Source organism: Euprymna scolopes, chromosome 1 (assembly GCF_053919585.1).
Source record: "Euprymna scolopes isolate OS-2025 chromosome 1, ASM5391958v1, whole genome shotgun sequence".
NCBI lineage: Eukaryota > Metazoa > Mollusca > Cephalopoda > Sepiida > Sepiolidae > Euprymna > Euprymna scolopes.
In genome coordinates this window covers 93,476,149-93,491,936 of record NC_136482.1, presented here as the reverse complement: position 1 = coordinate 93,491,936, position 15,788 = coordinate 93,476,149, and positions in this window count along the sequence as shown.

The following is a 15,788-nucleotide window of genomic DNA, read 5'->3' as shown; positions in this document are numbered from 1 at the left end:
TATTTTTTTTTTTTTACATGGGGGTCACTACTTATCAAGGCCCGAAGGCCACTCAGGGATAAGGGTTATTGCGTGTATAGTAATCAATGGAGTAGTATTGTAGCAATCATTAGTATTGGGGGTTTTGATAGAGTGTCTTACTTAAGGAGGCGGTTTGTCAGGAGTTTGTTTATGTTGGACTTGAAGACGTCCAAGTTGTAGTCAGGTGGGAAACAGGTAAGCAGCAGAGAGTTCCACTGGCATGTAGTTCTAAGAAAGAAGCTTTGCTCATGGAATCTACGTTTGGATTAAGGCACAGATAGAGAGTGGGAACAATTATTGACAGTAGTTTCAGCCAGACGGGTGTTTCTCGGGAAAGATTGGCGAGGGAGGACGAGGGATTGGAGCTCACACGAGCACCTGCCATGGAAATAACAATAAAACAAAGACAGGCTTGCAAAGTCTCTTCTGTGGGAGAGAGGTTGCAGGGAAGAGAAAAGGGCATCCCCCACTAAATTACGAAGTCTATTTTGTACTCTGTCAAGGCAGGATAGGCTGTTTTTAGCAGCTCCTGCCCAGATATGGCAGCAGTACTCCATCCTTGGATGTACTTGGCTTTTATATAGATAGAGAATTGCATCAATAGTGAGATATCTTCTGGAGCGGTAGAAGGATCCCACCATTTTCCCAGCGTCCCTGGCAACAGATTTGATGTATGTGTTCCATTTCAGATCAGGAGTAAAGGTCAAACCCAGAAGCTTGTCAAAACATGGAGCCTCCCCAAGACAAAAGCCATCCATTTCAATTGATGCCAGATGGGGATCAGAGCGTTGATGATGTAAAGATAGAAGCTTGGTTTTGGATGCATTAAAAGTGACCAGCCACCTCTTCCCCCATTGTACCACGTGCTCAAGATCAGAGGAGAGAGAATTAGAGAGAACTTTGTCATTTATGGCCTTTGATGTGTTGCCATAGATGGTCGTGTCATGAGCATAGATGTCAACGAATGATTTAAGTATGTGTTTTGGGAGATCATTGATGTAGATCAGGAAGAGAGTTGGGCGCAGGATGGACCCCTGAGGGACTCCAGCATTAATACTGTGGGCCTCTGATTTCTGCCCATCAACCACTACTCTTATGAACGTATCAGAGAGAAATGATTTAATGATTGAGAAAACATTTCCAGTAATACCGTAGCTGGAAATATATTGATATTATTAAGAAAGCAATGGAAATATGGAGACTGGAACTGACAGCTGGAGGACAGCACCTGACTGAGATAAGAATACAGAGAGGCAACTTCTAAGGCGACTCACCACTACTGTTTATCATAGCCATGATGCCATTAAACTATGTACTAAGGAAATGTAATGCCGGATAAAAATTTACAGACATAGAACAAAGAATAAACTACCTCGTGTATATGGAGGACCATAAGCTGTGTACTAAAAGCAAAAAGGAACTGGAGAAGCTAATAAATGCAACCAAAATAGTCAGTCAGAACATTGGAATGGAATTTGGAATGGGAAAATGTGCATTACTAGAGATGAAGAAGGGAAAACTAGAGATATCAGAAAGTATGGAACTACCCAATCAAGAGAAGATAAAAGCGCTTGGTGAAAATGATATTTACAAATATCTACGGGTGCTTGAAGCAGACACCATTAGATCTACAGATATGAAAGCAAAGACCTGAAAAGAGTACCAAGAGAAGAACAAGGAAACTATTAGAAACAAAGCGATACAGTAGAAATTTAATCAAAGTATAAAAACCTGGGCAGTATCACTAATAAGGACTTCTTGACTATTCATACGATAGACTACAGAATAATTTAGATACTTTGATCACAGAATGAGGAAACTAATTACAATGCACAGTGTTGTTATGTTACGAAGCGTATGGTGACAAGCAAAAAGAATAGACAACACAGGATTAAGATTTGAACGAACTCAACAATTTATTTTCTAATAAATAACACAGAATAATAACGAGCTGTCCTTGGGGTGAAGATGGCAGATTGTTGTTAGTTGTTGTTATTGTGGTTATAAGGCACGACGAAACCTTCGTTTGTAATAGTAGTAGCAGCAGTGCTGGTCTGGTTATAATCGTGTGTCAATAGCGATAGTTGTTGTTGTTAGAAGGCGCGACGAAGCCTTCGTTGGTAATGGTAGTAGCAGCAGTGCTGGTTATAATCGTGTGTCAATAGCGATAGTTGTTGTTGATAGAAGGCGCGACGTAGCCTTCGTTGGTAATGGTAGTAGCAGCAGTGCAGTGCTGGTTATAATCGTGTGTCAATAGCGATAGTTGTTGTTGTTAGAAGGCGCGACGAAGCCTTCGTTGGTAATGGTAGTAGCAGCAGTGCTGGTTATAATCGTGTGTCAATAGCGATAGTTGTTGTTGTTAGAAGGCGCGACGAAGCCTTCGTTGGTAATGGTAGTAGCAGCAGTGCTGGTTATAATCGTGTGTCAATAGCGATAGTTGTTGTTGTTAGAAGGCGCGACGAAGCCTTCGTTGGTAATGGTAGTAGCAGCAGTGCTGGTTATAATCGTGTGTCAATAGCGATAGTTGTTGTTGTTAGAAGGCGCGCCGAAGCCTTCGTTGTAGTAGTAGTAGCATTGGTCGCGACAGCCGTAGCGTTGTGGTGATGGCGAGGCTGGTGGTCCTTCTGCTGTCTTTTCCTTGGCTTCGCTAAATATAGCAAGCACGCGGACGTAGTTGTAGACAAACGGTTAGTGATGAAGAAATTGCCTCCATGTCGAGAAAACTGTGTTTCTTTTGGGTTGTTGTTTTCGCTACGGTGTGTAAGGCATCTAAGCGTTTTGCCCGTAATTTTGTGGAGGTAACCATGATCATGTGCCTCGACTTTGGTGCCATGGTAGCGATCGTAGCGTGAATCCCTACGTAGTCAGTTTCTCCCCAAAGCGGTCAGGAATCATGAAACTTGAGTGGTGGTCGTCACGGTGACACGTGGCAGACAGTATGATGGCGTCCCCAAGTCAAAACGAGATCTAAATCATAACATCATAACAGCTCCCCCAGATCTCATTTTGGCTTGAATTGTCCAGTGCGGTCATAGTTGCATGTGTGAATGGAATCAACCCATGATGAAATCCTTAAACCGTTTAGGAAGCTGGCCTCGTGTTGACCGATTCCAAATCAGGTCCGATCTGTATCCGGACGGTAGTCGAGGGGTTTCTACGTATATGGGGTCCTGCAACGCTCTGTGTGCCCCTGCCTTGGGTGGAAGCGTTGTCTCTTCGGTAGATTGACGAGTTGGGTAGGGTAGAGGAGGTAGATTGGGGGACAAATGTTTTGGACGTGGTATTAATCGGCGGACATGTGCCCGGTGAACCCATTCACTCTGGCCATCATCATTTTTTATCTGGATCACCATGCTTTTGGTCTTGGCCACTTCGAAGGTACCGATCCAGGGTAGGTGAGATGCGTGAGCGATAGCTGATTGAGGCCGGTGGATTAGTACCTTATCACCGACTTGTATTGGTTCCTTATTCATGTCCTTGTCTAAATTTGGGTCTTGGGCGTGGTCAGCTTCATTGTTGGCCAGCGCGACGTGTCGATGAACTTGTCTTAACAGGGCATTGACCTGCATGCCGTAAGCCGTGGGGCTGGGGTTTGTGATACTGTTGTCGGGTAATCTTGGCAAACCAATGTTGGGCTGCCGACCAGTGATTATATAGTGTGGTGACGCTCCAGTGGCACTGTTGATGGTAGCATTCATTGATGAGATGACGGATTCGAGGACGTCGGTCCACTCACAGTCTCTATCTTCGCACAGCATGTATATGGCGTTTTTCATCGTGCGATGCTGTCGTTCAATGTTACCTGAGCTTTGTGGTCGCCAGGCACAATGTAATTCCTGCGTGATTGATGTGAGTTGGCAAAAGATCCTGTATACCTCCCCCGTGAAGTGGGTTCCGCGATCGGATGAAACAATGCGTGGTATTTCCCGGTGTCGAAGGAAGAAACTGTAAATTCCACGGGCAGCATCGATCGCACGATCTCTGGAACACGGCACAGCCGTAAGGTGTCTACTGAAACTGTCCAGCATGGTTAGGATGTAGCGTTTCCCCTTTGAAATTGGCATCGTGACGAAATCAATGTAGATGATTTCGAACGGTCTTTCTCCACGTTTGCAGTGCCCGGTGGGCCAGACCTTACGTTTGCCATAGTTACCCTTCCGCTTGGCACATGTTTCGCAGGAGTTGACATACGTCCTGATGTCATGGTCCTTGCATTCCCACCAGTAGCCGGATAGATGTTCGCGCATGCGGGCGATACCTGAATGATTGATGCAGTCATGGGCCTGATGCAGGTACTTGGGACGGAGTTTGTATGGTACGACCAGTTTTGGGGAATGATTGTTGTCCCTAATCATCAAGACAGATGTGCCGGGCTCCAGGTAGAACTGGTGGATGTATTTGTTGAGTATGGGGGCCCGATGGTCATCGGGGTCGATGTTACAGTTTTTGCTGGAGTTATTCGTCTGGAGGGTTTTGATGATTCTCGACAGTGTGTTGTCTGTGCATTGCTCAGCAGCGATATTGATATGGTCACAATTGTATTTTGTGGGGATGGTCGATGAAGAGTGATAGGCAAAGAACGCATCCACAATATTCTTGTGGTGGCGGGTGTTCTGAGGTGTGTGTGCTTCGGGGATGAGCATTGATCCATCAATTTCGTCCATACACCAGGATGGGATGTAAATACGTAGGTCCGAACCCTGGATTCGGAATGTTTTGCCTGCAGGGTTGGCGTCAGCTGGTGTGTTATTTTTTCTTTGGCCATGACTTCTGCTGAGCATGTCGGCCCAGACATTGGATTCGCCCTCCACAAATTCCAGGACGAATTTATAGCATGCGATCTCTTCCTGCCATCTGCGGATTTTGGCATTGTTGAATACCCGCTGATCCAGATAGGTTAGTGATCTGTGGTCGGTGAAGATGACGAAGGGGCGGCTGTGTAGGAAGTAGTCGAATTTTGCTATGGCCCACTTTATTGCGTATGCCTCGCGTTCAGTTGTGGACCAGTTTTGTTCCGTGGTGTTAAATATGTGTGAAGCGACTGCTATGATCTTCTTCTTTCCCCTGTCATCTTCTTGCATTAGGATGGCCCCACATGCGGTGTCACTCGCATCAGTGGTGAGCGTGAAGAGTTGATCAAAATCAGGGAATGAAATGACAGGAGGCGAGGACAGTCGTTTCTTTATCTTATTAAAGGCCTTGTCCGCCTGCTCAGTCCATGCAAATGGTTTGCCAGCCCTATTCAGTTCATGGATGGGGGTCATGATGCTGGAAAATGTGTCCGACCTGATTTGTTCCTGTACCCGTGTCTCCAGGAATTGCCGTATCCACACTAAACGACCTATGAGGCCTTGCAGTTCCTTTTTTGTTGTTGGAGGCTTCATTTCCATGATGGCGCGGACGTATTCGGGGTCGGCCTTGAAACCCTTGCTATTTACGATGCGACCGAGGAATTTTGCTTCGTTCGCGAGGAAGGTACATTTATCCGGATTCAATTTTAGTCCAAATTTACGTAGGGCGGTGAATAGTTGCTCCAGTGCCAGTATGTATCCTTCAAATGTTTTGGCGTGGACTAGGTTGTCGTCAATGTACGAGGATATGTTGGTGCGAGATGTAACAGTGGCCAAGGCTTCAGCTATGCAGCGGGAGAAGATTTGTCCGGCAGATGTGAGACCAAAGGCGAGTCGTGTGTATTGGTAGCATTTGCCCTTCCATGTGAATGCAGTTTTGTGTCGATCACGCTCGTCGATAGCGATCTGCCAATAGCCACTGCGAAGATCAAGGGATGCAAAATATTTATTTCCTTCGCCGATTCTGTGGAACAGGTGGTCAATCGTAGGTATGGGGTAGGGGTCGAGATCGACTAGGACCTTGTTGAGTGTTGCTTTGAAGTTGGCAACTACCCGGATTGCCCCGTTCTTCTTGCGAACGGCAAATACAGGGCTATTAAAACCCTTGGGGTCCTTGCATGGTTCGATGATCTCTCTGGCGGCCATGTGCATGATTTCAGCATCGACGTCAGCCTCGAGAGCCTGGGCGATTGGGTGTTGCTTCTGACAGCGGGATTGGCCATTGGTTGGTATTCGAACTGGTCTGATGAAGGTACCCTTTTCTCCCTTTTCGGTACCCATGATGTCGGCGAAGCGGATGATTAAGTCTGCTGTGGCCTCCAGTTCGTCGCGGTTTGGATGGTTGGGCAATGCCACACCCACATTACTCTGTAGCCAGTGTAGTTTTTCATTTAGTGTCTTGGGGCTGGGCTGTGTGAGTCTAGTGGAATGATCGATGGTGTGGGCTCCAAATGTGGTATCATCAGCTGGTATCTTCTGTGTAAGAGCTGGTAGTATTGCTGCCGTGTGAGTTATCGGAGTGGACGCGAGCATGCGTCTGAATTCGATCGTTGATTTTTGGTGGTCGATTGTGTAGGAGTCTAGTGTGCTGTGAACAAGGATGCTTTGGCCGATCAGGATTGGAGATATAGCGGATGTTATCAGCATGTTGATCCCGTCGAACCTGGGTGAATCGTGGTTGCCGATGGCGATGCCACAATTAAGTTCGCCAAGGATATGGATGCTGCCGTTTATGCCTCTCACATGCACGTTGGATGGCGTTATTCGACGTCTGACCTCTTCAGGTATTCGAGACACTGGCATAATGCAAGTGGAGCAGCCTGAGTCCAACATAGATATGTCCGAGAACGTAGCTCCCTCGATCATGAAATGTGTGTTGACGAAAGGTGACTTCTGCGCCGAGTGTTGATGAAAGTTAAATATGTGATGGTGAGTCTGTTGGACCACGGGGTGAGCCATCACATCTCGCCTGGTCCGTATTGAAAATCCTCGGCCATGGTAGTGGGGAGAGTATCTTCCGGTGGCATATCCTTGTCGTCTGTTGTGATATATGCCTGGGCACGAGGTGGGTGCCGGTACCGACAGTTGCGTCCATGGAAGCATGCATAGCCTTTCATGTAGTTTTGGCAGATCTCAGCATCCTGATTGTGTTCATCATCCCTGCGCATCTGAAAATGGCCGCGAGTGCCAGTGGGTTTGGTGTTGCGCAGTGTTGTGGTATCCTTCCTTGCCTGTGGGCGGAGAGTTTGCCTGTTCACATTGTGTTCAGTTCGCCTGGTCCTTTGATCAGATCGTTGTGGCCTGTTTGCGTAGTACGCGATGGGACTATCATTGATTCCATCGTCCGTTTTGACACCACAGTCGATGTACCGCTGTACATCACTAGCTATCCCACCCGCCGTATAATGCTTATCCATTGTTTTGACGATGTGTGGGTATAAGCTCGGTGTCCAGGCTTTCACCTTCTCACTCATTAGCATTGCACCCATGAGAGAGAAGACAGTATCTGCAGGTATTTCCCGTGAGTGGTCCGACTTAAATTTTGCCTTTATGTGTACTGCAGCCTCTCTAATCGTGTTTTCCAGTCGGCCGGCGAAATCTGTCAATCTCTCCCCATCTCGACGCTGCAAATCCCAAGCCCGGCTGAGGTGCTGGAAGTTTGTCATTTGGCTGCCGTGGGTCGTTATGAGGTATGCTTTGAGTTGCTCGAAGGTAGATGTGTCGTGTTGGGAGTCCGTCATTTGCTGGAATATCCCTTCGTTCAGAAGCTGTTTGCAGATTCTGACAAACTCTTTTTCGATACTAGGGTGTGTACTGATTTCCGGCTTGACATGTATCATGTATGTTTTGTTTACATCCGTGATGAAGCGGTTAACATCGTTCCCGGGGTTGAACTTTTTTATGTCCTTTACCGAATCGTGTATGGCCTGTAATCTGATCATCAGATTGTAGTCGTTATTATCGGCTTTGGGCGTGTCGTTTAAGGTGGTCGATTTGAGGGTGGAGAGCATAATCTCTAGGTCCGCTTTTATTTCGAGGATAAGGGCCTCGTCTGGTCGTGATGTACTCGATTTTAGCTGGAGGAGTGCCGATTTCTGGTCTCTGATAAAACTGAGAAGTTCGTTACGGGTGCACCCTGAGTAGTCCATTCTACCTGTCGCACGCTTCTGACACCAGTTGTTATGTTACGAAGCGTATGGTGACAAGCAAAAAGAATAGACAACACAGGATTAAGATTTGAACGAACTCAACAATTTATTTTCTAATAAATAACACAGAATAATAACGAGCTGTCCTTGGGGTGAAGATGGCAGATTGTTGTTAGTTGTTGTTATTGTGGTTATAAGGCACGACGAAACCTTCGTTTGTAATAGTAGTAGCAGCAGTGCTGGTCTGGTTATAATCGTGTGTCAATAGCGATAGTTGTTGTTGTTAGAAGGCGCGACGAAGCCTTCGTTGGTAATGGTAGTAGCAGCAGTGCTGGTTATAATCGTGTGTCAATAGCGATAGTTGTTGTTGATAGAAGGCGCGACGTAGCCTTCATTGGTAATGGTAGTAGCAGCAGTGCAGTGCTGGTTATAATCGTGTGTCAATAGCGATAGTTGTTGTTGTTAGAAGGCGCGACGAAGCCTTCGTTGGTAATGGTAGTAGCAGCAGTGCTGGTTATAATCGTGTGTCAATAGCGATAGTTGTTGTTGTTAGAAGGCGCGACGAAGCCTTCGTTGGTAATGGTAGTAGCAGCAGTGCTGGTTATAATCGTGTGTCAATAGCGATAGTTGTTGTTGTTAGAAGGCGCGACGAAGTATTCGTTGGTAATGGTAGTAGCAGCAGTGCTGGTTATAATCGTGTGTCAATAGCGATAGTTGTTGTTGTTAGAAGGCACGCCGAAGCCTTCGTTGTAGTAGTAGTAGCATTGGTCGCGACAGCCGTAGCGTTGTGGTGATGGCGAGGCTGGTGGTCCTTCTGCTGTCTTTTCCTTGGCTTCGCTAAATATAGCAAGCACGCGGACGTAGTTGTAGACAAACGGTTAGTGATGAAGAAATTGCCTCCATGTCGAGAAAACTGTGTTTCTTTTGGGTTGTTGTTTTCGCTACGGTGTGTAAGGCATCTAAGCGTTTTGCCCGTAATTTTGTGGAGGTAACCATGATCATGTGCCTCGACTTTGGTGCCATGGTAGCGATCGTAGCGTGAATCCCTACGTAGTCAGTTTCTCCCCAAAGCGGTCAGGAATCATGAAACTTGAGTGGTGGTCGTCACGGTGACACGTGGCAGACAGTATGATGGCGTCCCCAAGTCAAAACGAGATCTAAATCATAACATCATAACAGTGTGTTACACCAAAAAGACGAAACTGACTGATTTTATGTGAAAAGGGGCGAAGAAAAAAGGGAACTGATAAATGTAGAAGATTGCATAGAAGGCACAAAAACGACTTGGAAAAGTACATAAATCAGAACACAGAAAGATTGATCAACGCAGCGAAAGACACCACCCAAGAAGAACAATGCAGAAAATGATAAAACCAAAAAAAGTAGGAAGAGAAAGAGAGCTATATGGACGATTTATCAAAATAACAAAAGAAGAGAATCATGCAAGCACCTGGATGTGACTAAGAAAAGGACATATAAACGAAGAAACAGAATCCCTACTGGAAGCTGCACAGAAAAATGTGATTATAACCAACCACATTAAAGTTAAAATAGATAAAACACAAGAAAACAGTAAATGTAGACTGTGGGCAAAGAGACAAAAGAATAAACTACATAATAAGTGAATGCAGCAAACTGGCCCAAAAGGAATATAAGGATAGACACAACAGAGACAATACAGGGAAACAAAAATGACAACATCTTTTGGCATATGGAGATACAAACAGATAAATCCATCCAAACAAAAAGACTAGACGTCATAATAATTAACAAGAAGAAAAGAAATGTCCAAATCATATATTTTGCTGTCTCAGCAGACCACAGGGTAAGGATCAAAGAGATAGAAAAACAAAAATATGCGGAACTTACTAGAAAACTGAAAAGAATATGGAACCTGAAATAAATTAATATAATACCAATAATTGTAGGAACACTAGGAACAGTCCCAAAAAATTTGAAAAAAAAAGACTAAGAGAAATCGGAATTGATGGGAAGACTGAAATTATGCAACGAACCGTAATGCTGAAAACGGCTGAAATCTTAAGGAAAACTCTTAAGTGTGAAAACCAGTCCAAATGAACAACAAATACTAACCGGGCATGTAAAAACGGCAACAGAAGTGAAACAAAAAAACACAACAAAGAAAACTGGAACACCGAAATTGTCAATTGGCTAGCCCCTCACCCCCAAAAGAAAGACTGGCATCACTATGACTGGCACCACACCAAATAGATAAAGGGTTAAAGAGGATGGAAATACCGAGGAGGGAAAGTACTAACCAGACCTCCACTAGATGAGTGCAAAAAGGACTGAGGCATATTGCCACTCAAAATGTCCAATGGTCGCTGTCAACAAGAAATCTATAGTAAGTGGCTGTTGTGATAGCATAAATTTATTCGCAAAGGTTATTGAAAGAGGTGGAGATTATCAGAAATCTGGGGAGACTTGCTGTTACTCAGACTCCAGAGAACACCACAGGTTGTTCTCACAGAGAAATCTTTGATGATGACCTGTGTGAGAACTTCCAGTGAGCGGCGATGATGATGATGATGATGATGATGATGATGATGATGTATTAAAGACAGTTAACAGAAAAAGGGATGAAAAAAACAACATAACACAACAAAAAAACAAAAACAAATAGTCATCAGATAACCTAACAAAATTAATATTAGTTACTTTTCTGCTTACCTGGATTCTCTCTCTCTCTCTCTCTCTCTCTCTCTCTCTCTCTCTCTCTCTCTCTCTCTCTTTCTCCAATATTTTTAACAGTTTTTTTTTTTGTTTTCTATATCATATTTCTCTTAGTTTGTCTGTCTGTCTGAATGTCTGTCTGTCTGTTTGTTTGTCCTTTCCATTTTTTCTTGGAAACTATTGGGTCAGTCTAGCCGAAATTTTGTAAGGACCTTTGTTATGCTAAGGTGCAGCAAACTAAGTATTATGGTATATGTGGAAATGTCACCACAATACAACATTTACTCTAGGAGTTTGGCATAAACACTCATACTAAGTCAACAGGCTATAACGTCTGTCCACAATCTTCGGTGTCGAGTTTAATGTAATATATTTGACCATACTTTTTATTAAATAATACACACATTTGCAAAGATTTTAAAGCACAAAAATTAGGACAGTTAGATAGAAAAGTAATTTTTATTGCTTTTGGTAACAGTTATTTGTTGACCTTTTTTTTTTTATGTCTGTTTAACTATTCTAGACAATCGCCGACTCATTTATGCAATATTATTTTCATAATTAGATGACTAGAACATGGGGAGCTTTGATTTTTGTTAGATTCTATGAAAACTGTTTCTGTTTTATATCATAATGCAATATATGCAAAAAAAAAAAAATAAATAAAAATAAAAAATAATAATTACTAGTAAAAATTGAAAGATGTGAAAGAAACCGGAAGTTACTCATTTTTTTTTAAATTGAACATTTTTTTAAATAATATTGGAAAAAATAAAAATAAACTTAATTATGGTATGCATTCATTGCATTTTTTTTTTTACTTATTATTGTTTGTTTTTTCGAAAGATGTAATTTTGCTTTTACTTTTTAAAAAAAGTGAAAAAATAATTAAATATTGTTTTTAATGAAATAAAAGAAGTTACGTGCAGACGCTCTTGGAAGCAGACGTCATTATTTTGAGCTGGTTGCACTTTTTGTTCTTTAATTTTTAATTTACTGTGTTGGTGATAACAACAATGGAGAACTTCAGTTTTTCAGAACTTAATTCCAAACTGGATGAAATCAACAAAATTCTTGAAGGATTACTTGACGAAATGCTAAAAACGCAGGTTAATTATCACGTTCTTTGGGTGGAATTGTGCACTCAGTTCAGCCCTGATATGATGGAGGTGGTTTATAATGCTAAAGTCAACTGTGAAAATTGTTCAGAGGCCATGGTGAAAGAAGGTTATGCCATTTCTCCTCAAGAACAACAAGAAATTAGTACATCTTCAGATGTGGCTACTTTACCATAAAAAATATGGAACACAAGCAATAATCGGGTAATCAAGAATAATAAAAGTATCATGCGATTTGACTTTGACTCGGAAGATTAAGTAAAAACTGATTTATGGATGATTTTCCTATTTTTTTTTTTTTTTAATTATTTAATTTCGTTAATTTGGAAAACAAAAGAAGATAAAATAATTCCGATTGCATACACTCAAATTATTTAGCGTGAAATGACTGGCAGTCCTCCAAAACAACTTATTTTATATTGAAGCATGTTTTAGTAAATAAACAAGGTAATTTATAAAGTTCGCAGCCATGAAAAAAAAATTTTTAAATAAAAAAATAATAACAATAAAAAAAACGAAGAACAAAGTCTATTTATGCACTATAAGTAGTTTTATGTTTTTGTTTTCGTTAACTGAGGAATCATGTCAAGTTAAAATTCGGATTTGATTGTTAGATAAACACGACATCAGTTCAAATTCGGTGGCCATTTTGTTTTGTTTTGGCTCCTTAAACATAACGTTGACTTTTCAAGCATACTTTTCTCGATTTTAAATGCATAATACTAACTGGGTGCTCACTAGAAATGATTCCTCATTTAACTTGAACAACATAAAACTTTTTTAATACCTAAGCAAATTTTTCTTGTGTTCTTTTATGGCTTTCATAAATTACCCTTGACTGGTGAAATATAGTCGCCATCTTTATAAAAAAAAAAAAGTTCTAAATGAATCTACCTAAAATAGAATGATAACTCAATTTATAATTTTGTATTTATTCTTGAAAAAATATCGGTAAAACTATACAAACACCGTGACAGCGAATTAACCCTACCCCTAACCCTAACCCTAAACCTAAACCTAACCCTAACCCTAATCCTAACCCTAACCCTAACGCTGTCACGGTGTTTGTATAATAATACCAAAATATCCTCAGTCCTTATTAAGAAATAAATCTCTTTAGGAGCGTTTCTACTACTTATAAAAATTGTAACTGTTTTTCCGACCGCCTTTTTATTTCAGCGTTTCACGTGCAAGTTTTTTATTTTTATTTATTTATTTTTACTAAAACATGCTTTAAGAAAAAATAAATTACTTAAAAGTAATTCGATAACCCATTTCGCTGCTATAAATAATTTGAGTGATTAAAATAGAAATTCACCTAAAAGAAATGTAATGTTAAAGAAAAATAGTCAACTTTCTTAATGTTATTTTGTTTTATTGCTTTTTTTTATTATTCCAGTTTAGTTTTATTTGAGATTTTTAAATAAACATTTTTTTCGCATTATTTTAGTTGTGAAGCAGAGAAAATAAAACTGAAATTACTTTTAAATTTTTTACATATGGCGACTGTCATAGGAATACAAAATGTGTTATTTTCAAATGAAACAATGTAATTTCTGTTATTGGACAAGAATTTGTTATAACTTTTTTCACCCTATTTAACAGTAGAAATAGTTTTCTACTTTTTTGTATTCCCATGAACTTTAATATTAAAAAAAAAATCTTAATTTATTGAATTATGAAATTTATTTGGCAAACTCATTGTACTTCTCTCATGAAGACCTAAAAGTCGAATAAGGCGCTGGTTGAATGAAAATTGTCACTATGCGTAAAGTTCTGGCTTTTTTCTTTTCATGAAATATTTACATTTATTTACTTATATTGAAAATAAATATGACAGATAATTTTGTTTTTTCGACTTGTTTTTTTAGCAAATTATTTATCTATCTTTATATATTAAGAATAAATATAATAGATAATTTTATTGTTTTTATTTTTATTTTTTCAATATTGTAAATAAATATTATCATTATTGTCAGTGTAAAATATGTCAAGGGAGATAACTCCATCTTTTATTGGCATTCCTTTTGTCTGTGGATAATTTACACAACAAACGAAAGAAATTTCCAGGTGTCAAGTAACATGGGAAGAGATGTTCAATTGTTCTACTGGTATTAATAATCCATATGACATTTTATTTTTTATAATTCCTCATATTAATATTTTCAATTTCTTCATATACTATACATTTTATGTGCCTAAGACAAAAGGATACTTAACAATACCTTCAACTTCTTCAACAAATTATTTGCCTGTTTTAGACTGTTTTCCTCATCTTAATTGTTGCCATTTTCACAATTTTTCGGCCTCTAACTCTTTGACCTACTTCAGGTGACTTCTGTTAAAGACACATGGTCAAGTGGATAAAGGCATTGATTTAAAAAAATATTCTAGAGCTGTGTATAGTTGTGTAGCAACAGCAGTCATAAGTAAAGACATATTTTCTCTCATGGAGAAATATCCCTGCTAGACGATTTGGCTACACACTGACCAATCAGCTCACAGGACGCATTGATTTCATTTATCCCTTGTAGAATTATTATTATTATTATTATTATTTTTTTTTTTTTTACATTTTCACCCCAAACAAGGTACATCGCCACTGCTATGTAGGGAGCTACTATCAGGGACATAAGCTACAGGGCTACTATGTAGAGAGTTGGGCAACAAGATGTCAGTTCATGCTACACTTGCACTTCAGCATGTCAGTACAATTGGGGAAGCAGGGTCCCAGAAGGTCTAGCGGTTCTGGGGAAGAAACTACTAGAGTAGAAGGTTCTCTTACATCTAGGGATCTCTACTGTGAAAGGATGGGATATAGCTGCTTGTCGGGTCTGTCGGGGGTATTTACGTCGAGGGGGGTACAAGTGCTTGCAGTTCGTCAGAGCATTCACTGTTAAAGTACTTGTAGAACAGGCAGAGGGATGCAACATTTCGTCGATGGGACAGAGGCTGAAGCTTAGATGACAGTTCAGGTTGGCGACTCTCTTTTGAACCTTGTCCAGGAGTGAGAGGCTAGTAGCAGATGCACCAGCCCAAATATGACAACAATATTCCATACATGGGCGAATGGTGGCCTTATAAAGGTACGGGATACTTTCGGGTGTTAGTAGCTTTCTAGTACGGTAGAGAGAACCTATCTTCTTTGCAGCGGTCCTGGCAATACTCTCATTGTAATTGTTCCAACTCATGTTTCCTGTGAACGCTAGACCAAGGAGTTTAAAAGATGTACTTTCAGATAAAGAGTCTTTGGCCATTGCTATTGATGGTAGAGAAGGTTTCTTGTAATTATTGAAGGAAACAAGTTTAGTCTTGGCAGCATTGAATGTGCCCATCCATTTTTGTCCCCATTCCACTACAGATTGGAGGTCATCCTCTAGTGTTTCTGCCATTTCTTTAGATATGTGTTCATTTGTTTTTCTGTTATGCTTGTTACAGAGCATAGTGTCATCAGCATATATACCCATCTCAGAGGCAGTTAGAGGGGAGGTAATTTATGAATATTAGGAATAATGAAGGTCCAAGGATAGACCCCTGAGGCACCCCTGCATTTATATCATATTGTTTAGATGTACGACTGTCGAGGACAACCTGGATTTAATTATGCTCAGTATTCGTCCAGTAATACCGTATGATCTGATTTTCTTGAGAAGACCTTCATGCTATACCCTGTTAAAAGCCTTAGATGTATCTAGAGCTACTTCTCTACCCTCCCCTGCTTTGTCCAGTGAATGGTATATATGTTCAGAGATTACAGTTAGGATATTTGTTGTGGAACGGGCTTGCCTAAATCCATATTGTTGGTCGGTCTGAAGGTGATGGACTAGAGCTTGGTTGATTATGGACTCAAATATTTTGGCAAAAAGTGGGAGTAGGCTAATGGGGCGATAATTTACTGAGTCAGTTCTTTCTCCAGAATTCTTGAAAACTGGTACTACAGAAGCAGTTTTCCAGCA